The 26,521-nt window shown below is 42.2% G+C and overlaps 1 long non-coding RNA gene across 1 annotated transcript; it reads left to right on the top strand.

The window, feature by feature from the left end:
- The first annotated feature begins 16,502 nt into the window (after nucleotides 1–16,502).
- On the top strand, nucleotides 16,503–22,052 carry LOC114315198 (uncharacterized). The gene is made up of 3 exons (XR_003647692.2): nucleotides 16,503–16,709; nucleotides 18,694–18,767; nucleotides 21,605–22,052. It is a non-coding gene; the product is annotated as an uncharacterized LOC114315198 (long non-coding RNA).
- Nucleotides 22,053–26,521: the final 4,469 nt, after the last annotated feature.

Consider the following 26,521-nt stretch of genomic DNA (forward strand, 5'->3'; position numbering starts at 1 on the left):
CACTTATATTCTGCTAATGTCTGTTGTTGTTCATCTTACAACCGCACTATTCTTGCCCGACATGTTACAGACTGATTGATCCGAGAAAATTATCTCGGTCTTAAAAGACCAACGAAATTTATCTAGAGTTGAGCAAATCACCAATTTTTCTAGCCGGGATAGAACATCTCGGCTAAAATGCTAAAGTTGAGCAAATCATCAACTCTTTTAGTCGGGAAGCTACACCTCGGCTATAATCCTAGAGTTGAGCAAATCATCAACTCTATTAACCGAGATAAAACATCACGGTTATGATACTCGAGTTAAACAAAGCATCACCTCTTCTAGCCAAGATAGAACATCTCGGCTAAAATGCTAGAGTTGAGCAAATCATCAACTCTTCGAGCCGGGAAACTATACCTCGGCTATAATCCTAGAGTTGAGCAAATCATCAACTCCATTAGCCGAGATAAAACACCACGGCTTAGATACTCGAGTTGAACAAAACATCAACTCTGTTAGCCGGGATAGAACATCTCGGCTAAAATGCTAGAGTTGAGCAAATCATCAACTCTTCGAGCCGGGAAACCACATATCGGCTATAATCCTAGAGTTGAGCAAATCATCAACTCCATTAGCTGAGATAAAACACCACGGCTGTAAAGGGGGTTACCCCTGGTACACTATAGTTCCTCAAGTACAACATACTTTTAATGTGAAATAATTCGTTTCTATTCCATATTGCAATCATGAATTCACATAATGACTGAGAGGATTATATTGGTAGATGGAGGGAAAAACTTCCCATTTTATAAAAAATTACACACAAAAGATAGACTAAAAATAGTACAGCTTGATATTGGCCGCATTCCATGGCCAGGGTACACTTTTGCTATCCAAGTCCTCTAGGTGGTATGCCCCCTTGCTCGCCAGACCGATTATCCTGTAAAGCCCTTCCCAGTTTGCCCCTAGCTTGCCTTCACTCGACACCGGTGTGTTGCCCATCACCTTTCTTAAAATCCAGTCCCCGACTTTAAATGGTCTGGGGTGCACTGTTTGTTGTACTTTCTAGATAATTCTTGTTTATATGCGGCCACGTGGATTAACGCCTTTTCTCGACGTTCGTCAGTTAGGTCCAATTCCAGGGCGATGGCGTCAGAGTTCAGCTCGAGCTCAAAATTTTCACTGCAGATGGTGAGCATGCCGATCTCTAATGGGATAACCGCCTCCATGCCATTTGCCAGGGCAAAAGGGGTCTCTCTGGTTGAGGGTTTCGGAGTTTTCCGATATGCCCAGAGGACACTAGGTTCCTCAGCCCACTTGCCTTTGGCTTTCTCCAGCCTTTTCTTCAATCCATCCAAAATGGTCTTATTCGACGCTTCAGCCTGGCCGTTGGACTGAGGGTTGGCCGGGGTGAAATTGTAGAATTCTTTCTTTTATTCCTTACAAAATCCTCTGAACAACCGTCCGTCAAATTGGCTGCCATTATCAGAAATCAAAGCCTTGAAGACGCCAAACCGCGTAATCACGTTCTGCCAAACAAACCGCTTGACATCCTTTTCTTTGATGGTCGCTAGGGGCTTGGCTTCAACCCACTTGGGAAAGTAATCTGTTGCCACAATGAAGAACTTCCTATTACCTGGTGCTGTTGGGAGTAGTCCCACTATGTCCAGCCCCCACAGTGCGAAAGACCAAAGACTTATGAGAGGGAGGAGTTCTCTGGCCGGCTGGTAGATTTGGTGGGTGAACTTTTGACATTTTTTGCATTTTCTAACATATTTTTTGCGCGTCCGCTTGCATGCATGACCACCAGTATCCTTGCGAAATAGCGTGGTAGGCTAAAGATTTCCTCTCGATGTGACTGCCGCACATGCCTTCATGGATCTCGTAAAGGAAAGCTTCCACACTGTTTGGATGAACACACTTGAGGTACGGACCGGTGAATGACTTCTTATATAAAACGCCAGATGGAGAGAGCCAAATCTGCTCTAACTTCACCTGGACTTTATGTGCTTCTATTTGTCGGCCGGAAGGGTCCGTTCTTTCAAGAAAATGATGATAGGGTCCATCTAAGAGGGACCAAGCTTGATACAGAATACTTTCGTCTACTCCGAGTCCTCAATGCTAAGTCTTGGGAGAAACACAATCAGGAGAGGGCTGGGAGTTGATCTATCGAACACGGAAGTTAGGCCGGCCAACTCATCTGCTCGGCCGTTTTCTTTACGGCCAATTTATTGGATCCTTATTGCGTGGAATTTCTTAATGTGTTCTCTCACTAGAGCTGGGTATTTGGCCATTTTGTCATCTTTGGCTCTGTACTCTCCAGACACTTAGTTTACAAAGAGCTGGAAGTCGCTGTAGACCATCAGCTCCGATACGCGTAATTGAAGCGCGCTTTTAAGTTCGACCAGCAGTGCCTTGTACTCAGCCTTGTTGTTTGACGCTGGGAATCAAGCGTGATAGAGTGTTTTATGTTAGACCATCTAGCGAGATCAAAATTATGTCCAGCCCGACGCCGTGCCGGTTTGAGGCGCCATCTACAAAAAGTTTCACATTTCACCAATGAAAAGTTTCCAACATTCTGAGGGATCTTGGGAAGCTTGAAGGTCGAGGTGATCACGGTCGCTTGGCTGCTCAGCTATTTCTGCTACAAGCTCACCGCTGACTATTTCAATAGACGTGTCTCCATCCCCCTTCGGCGAAGCGATGCCGGATCCAACAGGTTGACCTGTTATTTCCAAATCCAACGTCGCATTGCCGAGCTTAAGTACACCTCCGATTGAAGGATTTGTGGATGGGAGCACAAGTTCCGTGTCGCCAACATCGCTCTGTTGTGTAATTTCCATTGCGCTTACCTCCTTCACCCCGGCTGCCATGGGAAGATCCACCGGGCATACTGGGTGAATTCCAGGCGAGAATTTAGCAACAAAGTCGGCCAATGTTTGGGTTTTGATGGCGGTTCGACGTTGAAACTAAACGTCGAATTGCCCCAATTTGACTGCCCACTTCAGAATTCGGCCGGAGAATCCGCTCGCTCAAATAAGGCTTTCAGAGGGAATTCGGTCAACACCACGATTGTGTAAGCATGAAAGTAGTGCGCCAATTTCCTGGAGGCCATTATTAGCGCCAAAGCAAGTTTTTTCAGCGGCAAGTACCTTGACTCTGCCGGTAGCAAGGTTTTGCTCATGTAAAATATTGAGAGATGTTGGATACCTTCTGCCCAAACGAGCACTGCACTAACTGTATGTTGAGAAACAGCCAGATAAAGGTAGAGTTCTTCGCCGTCTTTGGGTGTCACCAAGAGCGGAGTGGAAGACAAATACGTCTTGAGCTCTACCAAGGCCCTGTCACATTCTTCGTCCCATGAAAACTTGGATTTCAAAGCTCGAAAGAAAGGGCGACAACGATTTGATGACTGACTTATGAATCTGTTAAGCGCGGCTGCCATGCCGGCAAGATGTTGCACGTCCTTTGCCGAGTTAGGCTGCTTCAATCCTTGTATGGCTCTGATTTGTGAGGGGTCCACTTCGATGCCTCGGTTGGTGACTAAGAAGCCCAGGAATTTCCCTAACCCCACGCTGAAGGCACACTTTGACGCATTCAGGTGAAACTTGTGTTGTTTAAGAATAGAGAACATCTCGGCTAGGTCGGACAAGTGTTCGGCCTGATGCTTACTTTTGACTACCATGTCGTCGATGTAAGCCTCCATCGTGCGGCCTAGTAGATGGACGAACATCTTGGTCACTATCCTCTGGAAAGTCGCCCCAGTGTTTTTCAAACCAAAAAGCATGACTTTATAGTAGAACAATCCCCTCGGCCTCGTGAAAGAAGTTATCTCGCGGTCGAGTGCATGCATGGCGATCTGGTGATAACCGCGATAGGCATCTAGGAAATTGAGTCGGTTATGTCCGACTGTAAGATCCACCAGCTGGTTGATTCTAGGCAAAGGAAAGCTATCTTTAGAGCAAGCTCGGTTGACCATCTTGTAATCAAAGCAAACTCGCCACTTTTCATTCCTTTTGGGTACCACGACCATGTTCAAAACCCACCGAAGGTAGTGCACTTCCTAGATTGCCCTAGTTTCTAGCAGGTTCTTGATTTCCTCCGCAACTACCTCCGCGTGATGAAGAGCTAATCTCTTCGTTCTTTGAATGATAGGACGTGCGTCCGGGAAGACATTGAGTTGGTGGCAAATAAAGCTTGGATCAATGCCAGGCATGTCATATAACGTCCATGCAAATACTTCGATAATTGTCACTAGGAACTCCACCATCTCGGTCCTTTCTTGGGTGGTCAGGCTAGATCCTAGCAAAAAGAACTTGTCAGGATTCTCTGTGCTAATCTACACCTGCACCAAATCTTCAACAACCTTTTCCTCGGCCCTAGTGCCCATATCATCCAGGACACTTTGGTTTTCCAGACCTTCGATCATTTGCATGAAGCTTTTGGCTGCTCGGCTTCCATTTATTGCCACGAAACTAGGGCTGTTCAAAAATCCGTTTAAACCGGTAATCCGGACCGAACCAGACCGAATCATACGGTTTGGTTCGGTTCTATTAAGAATTGGTTCGGTTTCGGATTAAGAAATATGAGAACCGTAAAAACGGTTCGGTTAATGGATTTTATGAAAAAACCGCGGTTCGAACCGAACCGAACCGAATTTTAAAAGATATATATATAATATCAAGTTTTATTTTTATTAATTAGTTTTTTATAATTTTAATGATATTACGATAGTATATATATGTAATATTAAGTAATGCCTTAATATTATTAGTTTTTATCATGAGTTAAATGTAATTAGTTTGAGTAATTATTTTGCTAATATTAATAATTTATTATTATAAATAGAAATTTTTGGAACCGTAAACCAAACCGAAACCGAACCGTTTTTTCGGTTTGGTTCTGGTCCGGTTTTACAAGTGTAACGGTCTGGTCTGGTTCTCAAAATCACAGAACCGTTAAGATCGGTTCGGTTCTTGGATTTTCTCAGAACCGAACCAATCCGGACCGTGTACACCCCTACACGAAACACTACTTTTCCATGACTTGATCACCCCATATCTCCTCAACTTCCCCCGTAGCCGAGGGGAACCTCATAACTTAGTGGTAGGTCGACACCACCGCCTGCATGACGTGAAGCCATCCCCTACCTAGGATCAAATTGTATGTGGACGACACCTTCAACACCCAGAACTCCACCTGCATGACTACGAATCTGGCTTTGACCGGTAGGATTATCTTTTCCATTGGCCACTTTGGTTGTGAGTTAAAACCAACTAGTGGTGAAGTGGGTAAAAATTAATCAAGTCTTAGTGCTAGGCCCAATGTGATGCTCACTTTGAGGTTGAGCTAGGTTAGATCTCGGCCCTATGGCTAACACTTGCTCCGAAGCAAGACAATCATAGAAGTTCGGTCCAACGTACGAGCGTCACTCCAAAGTGGGCCGAGCAACATGGTGGACCTCCTGGATGGACAGACAACCACTCCGAGGTGGGCTGAGCAACATGTTAAACCTCCTAGTTGGACAACCACTCTGGAGTAGACCAACTTAAAGAAGGCCGATTCATTGAAGATTTTTCTTAGGCTCACAAGAGACAAACAACTCTGCTCCTCTCCCTCTGTCTGAACCGAACGTGGAGACATGGAGGTCTAGAGGGACAAGGCGTACACATGACAGACCTACATCTGAGTGTCAAGTGGAGTGGTCGTCCTCCTCCAATGAGAGACGATCACCAGTAAGACAAATAAGATAAACCTGCACCTGAGTATCAGGCGGAGTGGTCGTCCTCTTCCAATGGGAGACGACCACGAATAAGACAAATCGAACAAATGACGGAGAGAGAAGGTCTTGGAGGATAAGCAACCTTCTCCTATAAAAGGTGAGCACTATTCATTCTCAAGGGATCCGAAATCCACACACTTAACATATATACACTCTTTGTATTCTCTCTTCTTGATCTCCTTGAGTCCCTAACTTTACCATCGAAGGAATTTCTGACCAAACCCCGGTCGGGCAGTCTCACCGTTTGTTACTCTGTTCAGATCTTTAATTCCTAGAGCATGTTGTTCATCCACAAAGTTCAACCTTTCTTCATAGTGCAGAAATCACCCTCGCACAATTGGCGCCGTCTGTGGGAAAATCACTGCTTGCCTCGTCTCGAACTCCGGCGATGGGAATCGAAGATACACCATATTCTGGGTTAGCAGAGAGGACTCTAATGACGGAGAGGACCAAAGATAAGGGTATAGCATTCCCCTCAGCGCACGATGACCCTATGGACCATAATGATCAGACACCCAATGCGGCAGAGCGATGCCGTGTCGTTGCCGTCGAATCGTCTTAGCTTCTTTTTGTTGAAAGAGACCATCGTGATCACATCATCAACTCAATGGGTTTGGAGATCACTGAGCTTCGCACCCAATTAATGAAGTTCATGACGACCCCCACAAAGCCAAGAAAGTCCATTGGAGGACCATCGCAAAGGAGACGTACTCCTCCGCCGCCTCATAAGGAGTACTCCAGCCGTGGCCCTACTCGTGGAGAACGTAGCCAGCCGATTCCTGTGCGCAGTGAAAGGTCTAGCAGTCAGACGGATAACCTCTGAAAAAATAACCTACAAGAGGCTTCTCATAAAAGGCAAAGGACCGTCAGTCGCCTATCCGAAACTCTTTCTTACCGCCACTACGAGTGGTCGCACGATCCGAGAAATTGGCTGAACGACAACAGAGAAGAGGAACGACGACTATGTAAGGAAGAGAAGCATCAGTGAGATAGGGAAGAGGAGCGCTGGCTTGACAGGGAGAGGGACCACTTGGACCAGTCCATACACCAACGAGAGCGTCGCGCTCTGGATCAGTTGGTGGCCACCCCCTTCCCCGCTCTGCCTTGAGATTGAAGCTGTAGAAGCTCCTTTGAAGTACGGTCCGTCGAAATTCATGCCCTAGCCCCTTGGTCGCGAATAGGGCGCCAAGTGATATAGCTTGGTGGAATTTGTGCCAAGTATCGTTACTTGAAAGCATGGTCCATGGTAACAACTTGCACTCAACAAAAAGTCAAGTTACACTCTCCGATAAGTTTCTTTTTCATGTGTTATACATATTTCACTCAACAATTGAGCAAGAATAGGTTACGGGTCTTAACTTACGCCCCAACCCAAAAGCTCGGCCCTTTGGTCAGAATAGGGAGCCAAGTGGCATAGCTTGGTAGAAGTTATGCCAAGTTTCGTTACTTGAAAGCATGGTCCATGATAATAACTTGCGCTTTACGAAGAGCCAAGCTACACTCTCAGATGAGTAAAACTTGCCCAAAATTTTCTAAGGCACAAAGCCTAGTCTATCCGAACAGACTGTCCGCTTAGCCTCAGAGCTTCTGCTCGGCTAGAGGCATGCAAAGTTCTTTCCTCAAAGTTTTTCTAATGCACAAAGCCTGGTCTGACCGATGAGATGCCCCGTTCGCCTTTAAAGCTTCTGATCGACTGGGGGCATGGAAAGTTCTTTTCTTAAAAATTTTTGAAGGCATGGAGCCTGGTCTGAACAATCAGTCACCCCGTTTGGTCTTGGAGCCTCTACTCGAATAGGGGGCATAAAAAGTTCTTTCTTCAAAAATTTTCTAAGGCATGAAGCTTGGTCTGACTAACCAGACGCCTCACTCAACCTCGGAGCCTCTGCTCAGTCGGGGACATGGAAAGTTTTCTTTCTTAAATTTTCCTAAGGCACGATGCCTGGCCTGATCAATCAGACGCCCCGCTCGCCCTCGGAGCCTCTATTTGGCCGGAGAGCACGGAGCCTAATTTGACCGAGCAGACAACCTTTGTTGCCAAGAATCTTCTGCTCGGCTAGAGAAAAGACAACTGACTTCAGTTAAGGCCAAACAGAAAATCTTGCAAGGTTCCCCTATTATTGCTCGACCAGAAAAGCAACTCGACTTTTTAAAGGCATAAAGTGAAGTTTGGCCGAACAACCAACAATGTAGGGTTACATCCTTGATGCTCGGTTGAAGGGAAAACAAGATAAACATAAACAAATTGGAAGTGCAAGTTACAACACTTGGGCAAATTTCGAAAATACTTCATTAACTTAAAGTTTCATTACAAAAAAATGAGCTCGGCTTAGCGAAGATGCTACGAAGAGGAAGAGCTAGGAAAAGAGATGAACACCAGAAGTTGATTAGACGCCCAACACTTGGGCCAAGCAGCAGAAGCTAGAGATATGCCTAACATTTGGGCCGAGCAACAGAAGTTGGTCAGACGACCAACACTTGGGCCGAGCAATAGAAGTTGATTGGATGCCTAACACCCATTCCGAAGTGGGCCGAGCAACGGAAGTTGGTCGGACACCCAATGATCACTCTGAAGTAGATCGAGCAACAAGAGTTGGTTGGACGCCCAACGCCTGGGTTGATCAACAAATGTTGGTTGGATACCCAACGACTACTCTGAAGCACGTCCCGAGCAACACGCCCACTTTGAAGCGGGTTGAGCAACAAAAGTTAGTCGGACGTCCAATGCTTGGACAGAACAACAGAGGTTGATTGGATGCCGAACGCCCACTATGAAGTGCGCCAAGCAATAGAGGTTGGTTGGACTCTGAACGTCCATTTTGAAGTAGGCCGAGCAGCAAAAGTTGGTCAAACGCCCAACGCTTGGGCCAAGCAATAGAAATTAGTTAGACGCCTACAGCTTGGGCCAAGTAACGGAAGTTGATTAGACGCCCAACACCCATTCCGAAGTAGGCCGAGCAACGGAAGTTGGTCGGATGCCCAATGCTCACTCTGAAGTAGACCGAGCAACAATAGTTGGTTGGACACCCAACGCCTACCCTGAAGCACGTCTCGAGCAACAGAGGTTTGTTGAACGCCCAATGCCCACTCTTAAGTGGGCTGAGCAACGGAAGTTAGTCGGACACCCAATGCTCAATCCGAAGTGGACCGAGCAACAAAATTTGGTCGGACACCTAATGCCTGGGCCGAGCAACAGAAGTTGGTCAGATGCCCAACGCTTTAATCGAGCAACAGCGGTTGGTTAGATGCTCAACGCCTACTCTGAAGCGCGTCGAGCAACAAAATTTGATCGGACGCCCAATGTCTAGGCCGAGCAATAGTAGTTGGTTAGACGCTCAATGCTTCGACCGAGCAACAGCGGTTGGTTGGATGCCCAATGCCTACTTTGAAGTGCGCCGAGCAACAAAATTTGGTCGGATGCCCAATGCCTAGGCCGAGCAACAGAAGTTGGTCAGACGCCCAACGCTTTGACCGAGCAACAACGGTTGGTTGGATGCCCAACACCTACTCTGAAGTGCGTCGAGCAACGGAGGTTGATTGGATACCCAACACCCATTCCGATGTAGGTTGAGCAATGAAAGTTGGTCGGACGCTCAATGCTCACTTCGAAGTGGACCAAGCAACAGAGGTTGAAGTGGACCGAGCAACAAAAGTTAGTTGGACGCCCAATACCTTGGCCGAGCAATAACAGTTGGTTGGATGCCCGACGCTTGGGCCAAGCAACAAAAATTGATCGGACGCCCAACGCCTAGGCCAAGCAGCAGAAGTTAGTCAAACGCTCGACGCTTGGGCCAAGCAACAAAAGTTGATCGGACACCCAACGACTGGGCCGAGCAGCAAAAGTTGGTCAGACACCCAATGCCTAGGTCGAGCAACAAAAGTTGGTTGGATGCCCAACACCCACTCCGAAGCACGCCGAGCAACGGAGGTTGATTGGATACCCAACACCCATTCCGATGTAGGCTGAGCAATGAAAGTTGGTCGGACGCTCAATGCTCACTCCGAAGTGGACCAAGCAACAGAGGTTGATTGGACACCTAACATCCACTCCAAAATGGACCGAGCAAAGGAAGCGGGTCAAAACTAGCTAAGGCAAAACCAAATTTCATAGCTCGAGTAAACAACCAAAAGATTGACAACAAACAAAGTTGGAAGTGCAATATTCTACCAAATAAATACACTACAAACAACAAGCAAAGGTCGAAGGAGTGCAGTGCCCGATGAGAGTCAATATTATCAAAGTCGATACCAAGACTATAACGACTATATACTAGACAACTCCCAAGATAAGAGGTACTAAGGTTGACAGTAGCTTGGTGGTAGAGCAACCAAATTAAAAAATGCAAACTCGCAACGCCAAAGTTGCTAGGGCCGACCAAGTAGCTAGGTGATGAAAAACAAAAACTATGCAAACAAGTTGCTACGGCCGACTAACTAAGTGACGGACAATTCTTAAGCCGAAGGTAAAATGACTGACCAATATATGAAGAAACGAGCTGAACAAATAGATGTGCTAATCATGTCCAAACAAGAAAATGGTGCATAATCCGCATGACCGAGCAATGTTAGCAAGCTATGCTTCAAGACCGAACAGAGTGGAGGGGCAGGACTTGGCCGACCAAGCATTGAGACTAACACCAATTTATCTCCTATAAGTAGGACCAAGCAAAAAGATAACGAATATGTCTTTCAAATTATAACAAAGCTGTGATAAAGCACACCTGGCCTGCTTTGAAGCGTCACTGTGTTGCTCGGCCCAGTCGACGAACACTGCAAATATATATATACACTATTCTGCATATATATTTTCAAGTCAAGCAACGACGCTCGTCCGACTGAGAAAGCACCAAGCTAGGCAATTACGAGATTTATGATGATGCACATGTTCGGTTTGGGGACACCACCAAGCTACAAAATACTGAGCAAAAACCAAGCTAAACCTAACACAATCACTGGACAGAACAATAATTTTGAATCCAACCCGCGAAGCTCAAATTAAGTTGTGACTAACCAAACTTCGAAGTTGGTGACGAAATTGGCTTCCACTTCGCTAAACGTAAACCCAAGCCAGGGGCAAATGAAGTGGGTAAAAATTAATCAAGTCTTGGTGCTAGGCCCAACGTGATGCTCACTCTGAGGTTGAGCCAGGTTAGACCTCGGCCCTATGGCTAACACTTGCTCCGAAGCAAGACAATGATAGGAGTTCGACCCAACGTACGAGCGTCACTCCAAAGTGGGCCGAGCAACATGGTGGACCTCTTGGATGGATGGGCAACCACTTCGAGATGGGCTGAGCAACATGTTGGACCTCCTAGTTGGACAACCACTCTGGAGTAGACTAACTTAAAGAAGGCCGATTCATTGAAGATTTTTCTTAGGCTCACAAGAGACAAACAACTCTGCTCCTCTTCCACTGTCTGAACAGAACATGAAGACATGGAGGTACAGAGGAACAAGGTGTACAGATGACAGACCTACATCTGAGTGTTAGGTGGAGTGGTCGTCCTCCTCCAATGAGAGACGATCACTAGTAAGACAAATAAGACAAACCTGCACCTGAGTATCAAGCGGAGTGGTCGTCCTCCTCCAATGGGAGACGACCACGAATAAGACAAATCGAACAAATGGCGGAGAGAGAAGGTCTTGGAGAACAAGAAACCTTCTCCTATAAAAAGTGATCACTATTCATTCTCAAGGGATCCGAAATCCATACACTTAACATATATACACTCTTTGTATTCTCTCTTCTTGATCTCCCTGAGTCCCTGACTTTACCATCGGAGGGGTTTCCGGCCAAACCCCGATCGGGTAGCCTCACCGTTTGTTACTCTATGTAGATCTTCAATTCCTAGAGCACGTTGTTCATCCACAAAGTTCAACCCTTCTTCATAGTGCGGAAATCACCCCCGCACAAGTGGCGAAGTTACCGGAGCCAAGTCTGTATCTCTGAGCTTAGGCTGCTTGAAGGCGTCGTAGTACATGATCTCGATCGAGCTGCCTTGGTCGATCAAAATGCACTTAACATCGAAGTCCCTGACGCGAAGGGTGACCACTAGAGCGTCATTGTGTGGCGTTTGAACGCACTTAAGATCCCTGCTTGAGAAACTAAGCACATTTTTCTCCTCGGTCTTGCCGCTTTTGATCGCGGGCTGGACTGACAAAACTTCCCTCATATGTTTCGTATTTTTTATCATCCCTCGGAGCTCGCAAACCTGCGCCGGCTCTACTATACTATGGATCACATTGTCCACCCCTTGGGGGAGTGCATTTAGGTCATCCAAGCCATTTGGCTTAGCTGGTACATGGTGCGCGGCCCTAACGGCCCGTCAATGTAACGGTCCAAGTGACCGTCGGTGACTAACTCCTCGAAGTGTTGCTTCAGGGGGCAAGCAGTCCTCCGTCCGGTGCCCTCGCTCCCTATGAAATGTACGGCGGTATCGCGGATTGAAGCCCTTTTGCACATTGCCTAACTTGGTGGGAAACCGAACGTAAACCCCGTTGCGGATTTCACTAAGTATGCAGTAGATTAGGATCTTAAAAACTGTGGTGATGCCCGTCTGAGCGTTCAACTTTCTGTTTGTATCTGCTGCATCATCGCGGGGATAATCAGCTCGGTCGTTCCAGTGACTTTTACCCCAGTTTCTACGATCCGGACCACGGTCTAATTCCCTTGCGCGGTCATTTGGATGGTTTGTCTCCTGTTCGACCGCATGGACTTTTCCAGCCACCCTTTTGTCTACTGCCACCGGATTTGTCTTCACGGTGGATGCAGTCACATCGTCCTCCACTTAGATGTGCTCGTTGATTCGCTACATCAACAGCTCCATGGAAGTCGGTTGGTTCATCGTGAGCGAGTCCCTCAGTCTATATCCGATCGGGAGACCGTGCTTATATTGGGTGATTGCCAGGTTGGTCGGGCAATCAAGGATCTCGTTGAAGATTTTCCAATATCTAGCGTTGTATGCTCTGAGGGAGTCACCTGACTCCATCTTGACGCTCAAGAAGTGGTCAACTTCCTTTGGCGTTTTAGTGTTGGTTTTGATTTGAGTCACGAACACTTTCGCCAATTACTACCACCTTTCGATGCTTTCCTCCGGAAGCCTCTCGAACCACTTCAAGCCCGACTCGCCCAAACTCGACGAGAAAATAAGGCGCATGAGAGCATCATTACGCCTGTATCCAGCCATAACCTGCCGGAAGTGGCTTATGTGCATGTATGGATCGATTTTTCCGTCATAAAGCGTAAATTTGGGCTGGTGAAAGCCCACTGGAAGCAGTGTGATCTCTACCTCAAGAGAGAAGGAGGTGGTGCTCAGCCTTGACAAAATCTTTGTCCAAAGGGACAGGCACGACTGAATGGGGTGGTGACATTACGACCTCTTCATTGGTGCAACCCCCATAGGATAACTGCTGGAGCGCCGGCACCCTTTGAGCCTTCTGTCGACATGCTCGCTCCTTCAAGACGTCCCTCAAGTCCTCCGAACGAACGGAGTAGGAATATCTCGTTGTCGTGGGCGGACGTGAGGGATGGTAACTACAATCTTGCGCTCAAGACTTCTCTGCAGACGGGTTAGAGTCTCCAACCCCATAGCTTCTGGTGATAGAAAGAGAGGACGTGCGTCGTTGGTTTTGGCTGCCTGAGCGGCGGGGTTGGGTGCGCTCACTGTGGTCACCCACTCTAGCAGCACCCTTCCCTTTGACTTGCCGCTTGAGAGCTTCCATCTCCACCGCCATTCTCCGGATGACGGCGTTTTGGTCCCTCAACTTGTGCTCCAGGCGTTGTGCGTGTGACTCTCTTTGTCGCCGGTGTCCGTCTAGACTCCGCAAGTGATCAGTGCTCCTGGCACGCTTATCTCGCGCATCTCTAGGGAGTCCTCATAATGAGGCCTGCGGGAAGTCCGTCTCTCCGTCGAACTGACTCTAGGGTAATGCCGTCGATGACAATTAATGGTACTTCATCGTTGTTCGCCATAAAAGGTGATCCGATGAGCTTGGAGGACAAGGTTGTGTCTGTTTTGAGTTTCCCACAGACGGCGCCAATTGTACGGGGGGCAAATATCCGATACCACCTATAATCCTCGCGTCCAAGCTCCACTCCGTTCTGATTAACCTGCAAACACAGCGATGGTGAGCTACCCGGCGGTGTGTTACCAGAAAACTCCTCTGACGATCAAGTTAGCACACCTTTGGAGAGAGAGAGGCGAGAAGTTAAAATGTGGTAGTTTAGTTTTTTCACCTCCTTTTTCTGTATGGAGTTGCAATCTTATTTATATGGTTACTGCGTGCGCTTTCGTGCCTACTCCTCTCGGGACGCGTGGACCTGCTCCCCTCTCACATTTTTCCACGTGTCAGCGCTAAAATAGCTAAACACCACCTAACAAAAATCGTAAAACTGAATTAATGTACGATCTGCGGAACCTTCCTACTGCGATGCCGTACAACTGCGCAGCACTCCCAACCGAGCTACTATCAGCGCGGTGCCACATCTTGCCGACGCAACCTTTTCTCTCGACCGGTTTCCTTGATTACTTCGCACCGCGCAGTACCTCCACCGAGCTCCTAGATTCCGACAGCTCTCCTGCCCGGTCAGCCCAAGCTTGGAAGTCCAAACTTACTGATGTGCACTATCCCACCGGGCTAGTGGACTAAAGTTACTCCGGCTCAATCGGACCGGGCTCCTTAACCCAAGGTGTTCGCTGGCCGCACGGACTTAGCTCGGCCTAACAAGCTTGGCCCACTCAGTCCGGCCCAAACGAGTTCGGTCCAAAGTCAAATTAAGGAATCCCCCTCTCAAAATTACATTACTAATATATCATTTATTTTTATTATTTTTGCAATAATTATAGTCAAATAAAAAGAATCAAAATGAATATTCATATAACAAGTCATATAAATTTTTTCATGAATCTCATGTTTTCATGATATTCTAAATATCCCCACATAAAATATTACTGTGTCTCATTTTTACATCAAAGTAGATTTTTAATGATCCCATGGATTGTATACCCAAATGAAGAACTATTGAGTGCTATAAAAATGAATACAAAATTAGAGATTAAAATAAATTAAAAAATATATATATTCTCAACAATGGTTATTACATCATGTAATTCATATTTAATAATTCTAAATAAACATAGCCTAAATGTCTATGAGTTTCAAGCTAATCACCCATCAAAAATTAATTATTTATTATAATTTTATTTTTATATATAATTGCCATTAAAGGTAAAAAAAAAATTAAAAATTAAAAAATATTTTGCAACTCCTCCATCCCACCGACCGCCCGCCCGTCCGCCCGCCCGCCTGCTTTCCTCCCTTCCTCTCCCTTTTACAATTAGCTTCGCATTGTGTTTCTAGAAGAACAAAAGCAGGTGGACCAGCTGGAAGCCTTTTCAACAATTTGGCCCAATCTTGAGATTGGGTTTTGCCTCAGAGCATTTAACATGGACTCATTTCATCAAACCAGGGCCCGGCCCACCAGATTCATTTGATGACTCAGCTGTGGACAACTGTGTGATACTTCAATTTCATTCTATTGGACCTGGCCGACCATATTAATTGACGAAGCCGTTCATATTCCGCTCATTATCATCTATAATGAAATTTCTTCCAATTTTTTTTTTGAATTTTTGATGAATTACACTAACGGTCTCTATAATTTAGAACTTATGCTATTTTAATTTTTGATTTTTTAATTGTGACACATTTGATCTTAAATTTTGAATCTTGTTCTAAATAAGGATAATTGAATGTACCATTGGATTTTTCAAGGGCAAAATCATTAATTTGATAAAATATAAACTAATTTGACAAAAATAAATGTCAAAAAAGTGTTTTTGAATTTTTAAAAATTATTTTTACCCACTAAAGATAAAATTATATAAAATTGATAAATCTTTTAGACATTTATTTATTTTGCCAAATTAATTTTTATTATGTGTTTGGATGATAATTATGTCATGGGTGATTGTTTTTGTTTTCATTAAATTAGTTTCTATTTTTTCAAAAGTCAAATATGGCGATAACTTTGATATCATTATTAAACCAATCCATTAAATTAAAAAATCCAAAACTAAAAATATTTCATATATTAAATGTATCGATTACACATTAAAAGCTTAACAACTACCCATTACATTATCATTATCTAAACATATAATAAAAATTAATTTGATAAAATAAATAAATAAATAAATGTTTAAAAGATTTATCAATTTTACATAATTTTATCTTTGGAGTATAGAAATAGTTTTTAAAAATTTAAAAATATTTTTTTGACATTTATTTTTGTTAAATTAGTTTATATTTTATCAAATTGACGATTTTATCCTTGAAATTAAGTAATGATATCATCAATTGTCCTTATTTGAAACAACATTAAAAATTCAGGGTCAAATGTGTTACAATTGAAAAATTAGGAACCAAAGTGACACGAGCCCCAAACTATAGAGACTATTAGTGTAATTCGCCATTGAATTCAAAAAAAAAAAAATTCAAAATCTTTTAGTCTAGACAAACTAAAAAAAAAAACATAATTTAAAAGTTAACTAAAAACCAAAATAAGCTAAGAAAAAAACTAATTTATATTTGAGTGCCAAAGACCAATGTCCTTATTTCTATACAATATATATAAAGCACCGATCTATAGTGAACAGTGTTTTCTGCCTCGAATGAACAGTAACATCTCATGTGTTGAAATGTCTATTTTGCCACTTGGTCTTTACCTATAATAAAGCCTATAAACAAACCAAACCAACAAAACACAAATCATGCTTGTGTTGCCTAGAGAAGAGAGAGAGAGAAGAAATCAAAGGAGACGGAGGAGGAAGACCCACTGGTGACTACCGCCACCGTCGACATCTGCCTGGGGCAGCTAAGCAGCAAACAAGCTCTTGCACTTCTTTCTTCTACCAGAGTTCTCACACTCCCCTCTCCCATCGTTCAGGTTCGCTTTTCAGAAGTTGGGGTTTTCATACATACAATATCTGATATTTGTTTTTAATTTTTCTTCTTCCCTGTTCTTTGGTTTTCTCTTCTTGTGAAAATAGTTTTTTTGGAATAGTTTTTGTGAGTTGCAAAAAAAAATTACAAGGACCAAACCCTAATTTTACCCCTTTTTTTGGGCTTCAAATCGTAATCCCAACTGAATAATATGATGTTTTATACCTAAATCGACTAAAGATGATGCAAGGGAAATACAAAAAAAATAAAAAAATAAAAATACGTGTACTGTTTTTTTTGGGATCCTACCTAATAAATAAGGATTTCTTCATCTTTATGTCTTTAGGTAAAATATATCATTTTGTTCTATTATTATTATTATTATTATTATTATTATTTGTTTATAGGGGAAAATGGTGTTTGATTTTCTTCATTTTTGTTGGTTTTTTTTTTCATTTATTTTTATGTTTTGATTTTTTTGCTTGTTTTTTCTTTTGATTTTTTTCATTTTTTTGTTCTTTATTTTTTTTTCGTTTTTGTTTCTTGCTTTTGTTTATGTTTGGTTTTTATTTTTTATTTTTTCTTCCAAGCAGTAAATTAACAAAGGTTAAGTCCAAGTTTGGTTTGACATTGGTGTTCGGCTTTCTTTAGGGTTAATATTGTATTTATTCTGAAATTCAATCTTATATGGGTTAAGGGTAAGGGCTGGAGATGCTCTTTGTTGTTTTTTCTTAGTGTAAGGTTGTTGTGAGCAAAAATTTATATTCATGTTATGTTGTTATATTAATTGTTGTTTCTCTGGTTCGACCTTTTTATATGTTGTTAAATTTATTCATATTAGTTTGTAGATATTTATAATACTCATAATGTGAAGGTAATGTTTAGAGTTGTATAGTGATATGTATAAATCTTCATATGTATCTATGATTTTAATTTTTGTGTTATTATTATGCTTGATATATTTCTTTCATTGGTTGTTGATTCCCCCCTCCCTGGCTCAAATTTGTTATTATCTTATTTGTTCAATTTTTTTTTTTTGGTTCTATTTTTTGTGTTATGTAACATCTGGCAGATCTTGAGGGATCTTACACAAGGGTGATTTGAGGTTTGTTATGTATTTTCGGTAGATTATATTTGTTTCTTGGTATTTCTTTCTCATTAGTTAATTTTTTTTTTTCATTTTTATTCTACAATTTGGCTTACAATTTGAGCTAAAAAAATTAATTTTGTTGATCATATTCTGTGCTGAGGTCTTTGGGATTCTATGCTTAATATTAGGAGTTTTTTTGTCTTGTTTATTTTGAGGTAGTGCACTCTTTTTTGCCTTGTTTTTTTTTTCCCCTTCAAAATGTGGACATTGATCGAGCTACAAAATTTAAGTTATTCTGTATAAAACTAATTAGATTTTATTGATTGGTAGATCATATGACATGTAAACGAACGATGGTTGTTCACTCTGTCTTTGGCTCTGTTTCTTTTCATCCACTTATGTTAACTGAACAATTTATTTGATTTGATGACTTTATGGGTTTCTATTTAGAACTCAAATTTCAGTTTCTCAATATTTGTTGTTGATTTTGTATAATTTTTCCATCAGGGTCCCAAATGATTCACATCCCAACACATCAACAACCTCGTCCACTTCTCCCTCTATCAAGTTTTTTTATCGCTTATTTTTTTACTACATCACTGAGGGAAAACTCCTCACCATTGCCATCATTTAGCTCAAATTGTTTTCTAACACCTTAATGTCTTTCACTATATATGTGTTTTATCTATTTATGTAGTGTTTCAACCCATTAGTGATTGTGTTTGTGTCTATGGAGAGAGAGAGAGAGACGAGGATTACTTAAGAATTTACAAATAAAAAATGAAAAAATGTATATATATATAGTGTAGATAATGCGTTATTATGTAATCATTGTAATAAATTATGAGAATATATATATATATATATTCATTTTGAAATTCACTTGCATATATTGCAGGAAAAATTTTTCTTTGTCTAGAAGATGCACCATCAAAATCACCTCAGAGGAAGCTGCTTGCATCAATATTTTGTGTGAGCTAATTTCTTTCTTCCTTTTGCATTTTGATTTGATGCAATTCAATTATTTTGAAAAATTTGTGAATTGGCCTAATTACTTAAAAGCATTTTGGTTGGATTTTTTAGTTTTATTTTTATTTTTAATCAAAATTTAATTTTGCTTATCTCTGGCTTAGCTTTTTATTTTCGTGTTTAATCATGACTTATGGGTGTTTGTAGTCTGGAAGATTAGGTGTTATGTAATATTAGTTAAGAACTTATTTTATTGATTTTAGTTACTCATGAATATCAATTTTTCAATGGGTGTTTGTGTTTCTTTCTTTTCTATTTTTTAAATCTTACCTCCTAAATCAAACTTTATAATGTTTCATTTATACCTAAACTACAGTACGTTGGTTGATGCTTAGTCAGAGTATAATGTTCCATTCTCCTTGCCTTTTCTTTTGATTAACAACATTAGTGAAGAATGTATTTAAAGTAGCATCGTCTACCCAGGATACTTTAGTTTGCTTACCAATCTAACACATGATCAAATTAACTGTGTAAATCATTAGTGCCAATTGCTTTTTGGTTGCAAAGCTTACAACACCCTTTTGACGTTACATTCTTTTTATTTTATTTTTTATTTTTTGATTACCGAAGAAGAAATGATATTTTATTAGAGATGATAAACAAGAATCCAATAAACAGTGGACAATAGGATAGACAATTCTAAAACTACATTCTTTCCCATAAAATCCTAACTCACCCAATTGGACAATACATCAGTACAAGAGCCAAAAATGGCCAGGAACCTTCTCTGTGATAAATGATTCAACATTTGGTACTCAATTCATTTGACATTGAATACTTTGCATGGTTGTTTTTTTAATGAGAGACCTCTTATTGGAATGCACATTCTTTGCATTATATGGTGGCTTTTGTTGCTTTTGTTAGTTTGAATGGGAGTGTTGTTCTTGCTAACAACCATTTTCACTTTTATTGTTTCATTTCATTTTTATTTCATAATTTTTTTCTTTGTTTTTAATAAAATTAAATTAGTAATGTGAGATTTATTTCTTGTCCTTCCTCCTGATACTAGAAGTGCAAAAGAAGCTTATGCAGTTTCTAGATTTTTTTTTTGATCAGCAAAAATAAAATATATTGATGTCAAAGAACGGTACAAGGTGTACAAATGAATACATCAGTGGAGCCAAAAGGCCAAGGCTAAAGCAACAAAAAAGGGAACAAATTCCAATCAAAATTGGGAGTAGCACCAAACAAGAACCAAAACAAAGCCAAATAAAGCAAGTAGCAAATGCTGCAAACAAAACACCAGCAGCAATTGATGCTGAAAAAATTCCCATCTCCTTTCTGCACTCAGCCAAAAAAACTCCAATGTTTGAAAGATTCCTACAGTGCTGAGCACACCCATAATTTTGTTTCAAGACCAAACACCTATCACTTAGGTTGTGTTTGGATCATGAATTTAGATAGAGATTTGGAAAAGAAAAGCGAAAAATGTAGGTAAAATGTGAATGAAATATAGTTACATTTCATCCACCTTTTCCTTTTCCTTTTCCCTTTCCCTCTCGCTTTCCCTTTCTCTTTCCCTTACCCTTGCCCTTTTCAAATCCTTACCCAAATCCATGCTCCAAACACAACTTTAAGGCAACAGGTTTGAAAAGTCGTCTTCTTCCTATACAAAAAAAGCTCTTCTAAAATTAAGTTGCAAAGAACCATCATGATCACCTATGCGGAGAAGATTAGCTACATTTCCATCCTTAATATCTAAAAGTTGGAAAAATCTGTAACTAGACTCTCATCAAGCCATTTGTCCTGCCAGAAATTAATATTCTTGCCATCTCCCAACTTTGGACTCAAATTTTCCCTGAAGATTGGGAACTTGTCAAAAAATTTCCATTGGATAGAAAAAAACTCCTTTCTCACGTTGTAAGATCTATTTTCAGACGAAGGTTCCAACTGATTAATTAGATCATTGGAATTATTGTACCAGTACTTTGTAGTCCAGTGTGATCATTAAACCTAACCCAAAACATCACTTGCATTCATGCACTCAAAATCTATTTCAAATATTAAAGAAAACACTACTATGCTCCAATGATGATTTTTTTTTTTTTTTTTTTTAAAGATAGAATCCAATTTTGTTTCTGCTTCTTGTTAATCTAGAACTGACGTTGTGGAATGACCATCTGTGATCCAATTTAGTGAATGCAAGTTGCTAGAAACATCTAATAGCAAACTAGACCTTATTACCAAAAGCTAATTATCAAATATGAAAGGCTCAAAAAACTAAGCTTGTGGGTTTGGTCTAGCTTTTAGATGTGAAATTCCCTCGCTATTCAATTTGCACCATCTTGTTGATTAATTTTCTCTTTGAATTTTGAATGAGTTAATTTGCATGCATGCTCTATGTTTGAACTGCATAAAACACAATGATTTGAGTCTAAGCCTCGTAAGAATTTGCTTGTAGGTATGTTCTCTGTTTCCTTCTTTTCAAGCAGATGATTAGCTACTTATCTTATCTCCATTCCATGCAAATAAGGATGTCTAATAATAGTTATTATGGTCTACCTTTGTATTGCTTTTTTTTATTTTATTTTTTCCCCATTAAACTATTAAATAAGAAGGGTTGATAACCTTTCTATTTATTGTTTTTAAATTATTTTTTTCATGCTTTAAGCAAGTAGAATAAAAGTTTTGCAAACAAATCATGTTGGATTATTCACATTATCTTGATCTATTTGGTATACATTTAGATTGAAGGAGTTGATGGGATCTAAAAGGTAGTATTTGATTTGAAATGCTAAATAATGAAAACTTGATATTTCTTTCTAACAAATATAATGCAGAGCAACTCTGGCTGAGGATTTAATAGAAAATTCAGTTCATAGAGGAAATGGTGGTGATAGGTCTCACAGCATTACATACAAGCATGGTTTGGCTCATCTTACTCATAATATACCAAGTAAAAGTGGGTTCACAATTGATGAGGGATTTCAAGTCCAGCCATTAAGGATGATTGAGTACTTGTTCATTTGTCAAATAGAGAAAACAATTGCTTTATTTTTATTACATCATATTTTTAGGAATGACAATTTTGTTGGGAAAATAGATCTTGTAATAGGTTTTATTTTTTATTTTTTTTGGTATAAGTAATAGTATTTGTTAAAAACTTTGTATTGTTGAGTCGATCTTGTTGTATTCATGATCGAGTTGCTAATTTTGTGTGTTTTATGCAATAGCTCAAAACTCATTTAAATACACAAATGTAATGGGCACTATCTGGGCATTAGTTAGCATGCCTTGCACGCAGCCCCTTTCACTAGTAATTAAAAAAACGATTGACAAATATAATTACATTTATTCATAATGATGTGTAGAGACATTTTAACAATTATGAGTCACAAATATTACTTGAAATAAAGGATCATAACCTATCATCGCATCACTCCTTACAAAATTTTATATAAAAATATAGTATTACCCTTTTGTTTTTTAGTGTTTTGTTTATCAATTCATTTTTTGAAATCAAGTTGCCTTTATTCTAGCTAATATATAAAAATACAAATTAGATTAGTTATGACTAGTTGATGATTAAATCTGTAATTTCTTGGGAGTCTATGGCATGACTAACTTGTTTGGAGGTTGAGAGGGTAATTTATACCTAAATTGGGCCGAGATGGGTAAATGGGCCGTTCTTTGGGCCACAGTAAGAAGGGCTGGATGAAAGGGGGCTTGTAGTTAGCCCGGTCCTGGTAAGCCTTATTGTTATCCCGGTCCGACAGAACCGTGAAGTTAGTCCGGTCTAGAGAAGCTTTGCATATAGCCCAGTCACTGTACTCAAAGTTAGCCCGGTCATGGCTTATCGTGGTTATCTCGGTCAGAACCTTGCTATTTGTTAGCTCAGTCTGATCACACCATGGTTTGTACATAAAAAATCGAGGTAAGAGCAGTGAAAGGAAGAACCAAACTAGCTATAGTTCGGTCTAATCTGCGGCTTAGCATAGCCATGCTTACCTCGGTCATATTGGAATCCGACCATGGTAAAACCATCTCACTTGGTTTAAGCAGTGAGGGGGGTGTTGAAGGATAAGCATTATCTTTCTGGAGTATGACTCCTAGGAGGACTTTACATGGATGAGTAAAAGTCCTACTAGGATTGTGCCACGCGAAACCTATAAAAGCTCATAACATCACCTATGGAGAGGTAACACAACTTTGATTCTCGAATACACAGAGCTTTTGTCTATTTGTCTATTTTGCTGACTTAGGCATCGGAGAGGTATCCGGCACACACCCGCCGGCTAGCTCACATTTGTGTTTTGAGGGAGTAAAGCAACGACGTACGGAGGAGTGCAGACTTGATCAACAGGATTATACGAGAAAGTTTATTTCTTTCCCGTACAATTGGCGCCGTCTGTGGGAAACATCAGACTATAACAAAACCTCTTGATCAAGTTTTTCCTCTTTATAAGCAATGGCGCACAACAAAGATTTTTCGCAATCCACCATCGACGGACAAACACCAGAGGGGGGTGCGAGGCACGAAGGCCTACATTCTATCCTTTCTATGGCGAACTTGGAGCCATAGTGACAGAATCCCAGGAGGGATGCAAGGGGGAGGATGCGGACTAACAGCCCCCGTCACTCTCGTTCACAAAGTCCTGACAGACAAAGGCGGAGGATTGATCCTCAAGTTCTAGAGGACCGCGTGAAGGTGCAAGATGAATTGATAAGGAAGATGGCGGCGGACATGGAGGCCATGAAGCGCCAGATCAAGGGAAAATGGGTGGTGATAGGAAAGGGGCGCAAAGGCAATGCGCGTCCTCGCCACTCAGAAGATCGTAGTAGGCATACCACGACATAGCAAGTAGAGAGTAGAAGCCTTAGGACGAGCGACACTCAATCAAGGACTTCCAGAACTCGTTACTCCAGGTCTGAGAGAACGAGATCACTAAGGTCTTACATAGAGGGAAGTACCTATCGGCCCTCACACACGCCCTATACATTATCCAGGCAAACTGAGTTGCCTAGATCGTCTGACTTACGGACTGTGCTTGAAAAAAGGGCGCGACAGAAGGAGGATGCTAGGACGCGCGATCTACACAGAGTTTCAGCCCTTCAGCGGTTGGCCCCTCGGACGCATGGAAGTGTCGAGGTTGGGATGCCAATACCGCACCTTGCCTACGAACCAACAGATAAAGCGTTGGCAAGACTCCATTGCTCGCCGTTCGTTCCAGCAATTGAGAATGCACCATTACCCTCAGGCTTCATCCAGCCTAAATTTACCACGTACGAAGGGAAGACAGACCCTTACATGCACCTAAGCCACTTTCGTCAGGTTATGGCAGTATACCGATGGAACGAAGCTTTAATGTGCATCCTCTTCCTATCAAGCCTTGGTGACCTAGGCTTGACTTGGTTCGAAAAACTTCCAAAAGGCAGCATAACCTCCTGGGCGCAATTGGCGGAGGCATTCGTTACTAGGTTCAGAATGAACACCAAAACCCTGGTGGAAATTGATCAACTGCTCTCCATCGATATGGGCGAAAAAGAGTCATTAAAATCCTACAATAGCTGCTACTGGGAGACCTTCAACCAGATTGGGGACTGCCCCACCAATCTCGCCATCACACAGTACAAAGAGGCCTTCCAGTCGGGAACAGACTAAGGGACTCAATCACTATAACACCCCCTCTCACAATGGAGGCCTTAATGGAGAGAGTGCACCAACACATTTAGGTAGAAAAAGATGGCGCTCGTGCTAAATCAAAGTCTAGCACGACCACAGTACCTGATAAAAAGACCGCAGCAAAGGTTAACGCGGTAGAACGTTCGAACAAAAACGGATGAGGCAGGTAGGACAATAGAGAAGACCAGGATAAAAGATGGTTGAGAATCTGCACTGCCATTACCACGGTATTCAAAAAACCAATCTACCGGATCCTAAGCGAGATACGCGATGAACCTTTCGTCAGATGGCCTGTCAAGCTAGGAGAAGCTCAGAAGGACTACGACGAAAGATCGCGGTGCACCTTCCATAAAGAAAAAGGGCACCGCACTGAAAATTATACACCATTGAGACAACATTTAGAGGAGTTGGTGGCAGCCGGTCACCCGGACAAATACATTGAAGGAGGGGCGCAGCCAGCCCCCCAGAATGACGATCACTCGAACGGTATGCCAATCGACCCCCCACCTCAAGGCGTGATCAATGTGATTCATGGAGCATTCGAACCTGAGCGCGTATGCGAGCTCAAGGGCATGATAAAGAAGGCTGAGCACTTAAGAGAGGTATTGAGCGCCCAACCTACCATCAAAAAGGGGAGAACAGAGGCCACGAACGTCATGTCTTTTTCAGACAAGGACTTGGAAAGAATATATTGCCCTCACAACGATGCACTGGTTGTCACCCTCCGCATCAAGGACTACGACGTCAAGCGAATTTTGATAGACCAAGGTAGCTCGTGTGAGATAATGTACTACGACACCTTCAAACAACTAAAATTGGAGGACAAAGACTTGGCCCCAGCTGTATCCCCCCTGATCGGATTCAACTTAATGCCAGAATAGCCAGTCGGCAAAATTATCCTGCGAGTCAGGGCAGGAAGCATGACAAAACAAGTGGAATTTTGGGTGTTGAAAGTCCCTTCCACTTACAACATAATCTTGGGAAGAACATGGCTGCATGCCATACGAGCGGTAGCTTCGTCCTACCATCAAGTAATGCGATTCCCCAATGAAATCGGGGTAATTGAAGAGGTCTTTGGAGACCAAATTATGTGCAGGCAATGCTTTGTCACGGTTAATGGCAGCCGCACTGCTAAGGGATATGTTCACTCGGTGGAAGAACCTGAGAGCAATGAACTGTTCGCAGATGTCGGCAAAACAGCTGATCAAAAAGCGGTGGAAGACTTGGTAGAAGTAAGAATAGATGAAAAGAACCCGGATATATTCTTTTTGCTCGGATCGTCGTTGTCCAGCACTGAGAGGTTAGAGGTTTTGGAATTCTTAACCTCTAACATCGAAGTGTTCGCGTGGACACCCTACGACATGCCAGGCATTGATCCAAACTTCATCTGTCACCAACTCAATGTCCACCCATCCGCCAGACCAATCATTCAGTGCACTCGCAGATCGACACTCCACTACACCGAAATAGTTGCGGAAGAAGTAGGAAATCTGCTGGGGATAGGAGCTATCAGAGAGGTGCACTACCCTAGATGGATTTCCAACACAGTCGTGGTACCAAAAAAGAATGGAAAATGGCGTGTCTGCGTCGATTATAAGACAGTCAACAAAGCATGCCCAAAGGACAGCTTTCTCCTACCACGGATAGATCAACTGGTAGACCTAACGGCAGGGCACAACCGACTTAGCTTTCTTGATGCATACAGAGGCTACCAACAGATCGCCATGTACGAACCAGACAAGGAGGTCACGTCCTTTACAACTCCAAGAGGACTGTATTGCTACAAGGTTATGCCCTTTGGCCTAAAGAACGCAGGGGCAACATTCCAAAGAATGGTCACCAAGATGTTCAAGCCGTTGTTAGGCAGAACAATGGAGGCTTACATCGACGACATGGTGGTTAAAAGAAAGGATGCGAATGACCATCTAAGGGATCTAGGTGAGATGTTCCAGATTCTGAAGAGGCACAAGTTGCGCCTTAATGCATCTAAGAGCGCGTTCGGTGTAGGATCTGGCAAATTTCTGGGTTTCCTGATGACCAACTGGGGTATTGAGGCAGACCCCTCCCAGATCAA

This window comes from Camellia sinensis, chromosome 3 (genome assembly GCF_055761805.1).
Source record: "Camellia sinensis isolate YWXY chromosome 3, ASM5576180v1, whole genome shotgun sequence".
NCBI classification, from domain to species: Eukaryota; Viridiplantae; Streptophyta; class Magnoliopsida; order Ericales; family Theaceae; genus Camellia; species Camellia sinensis.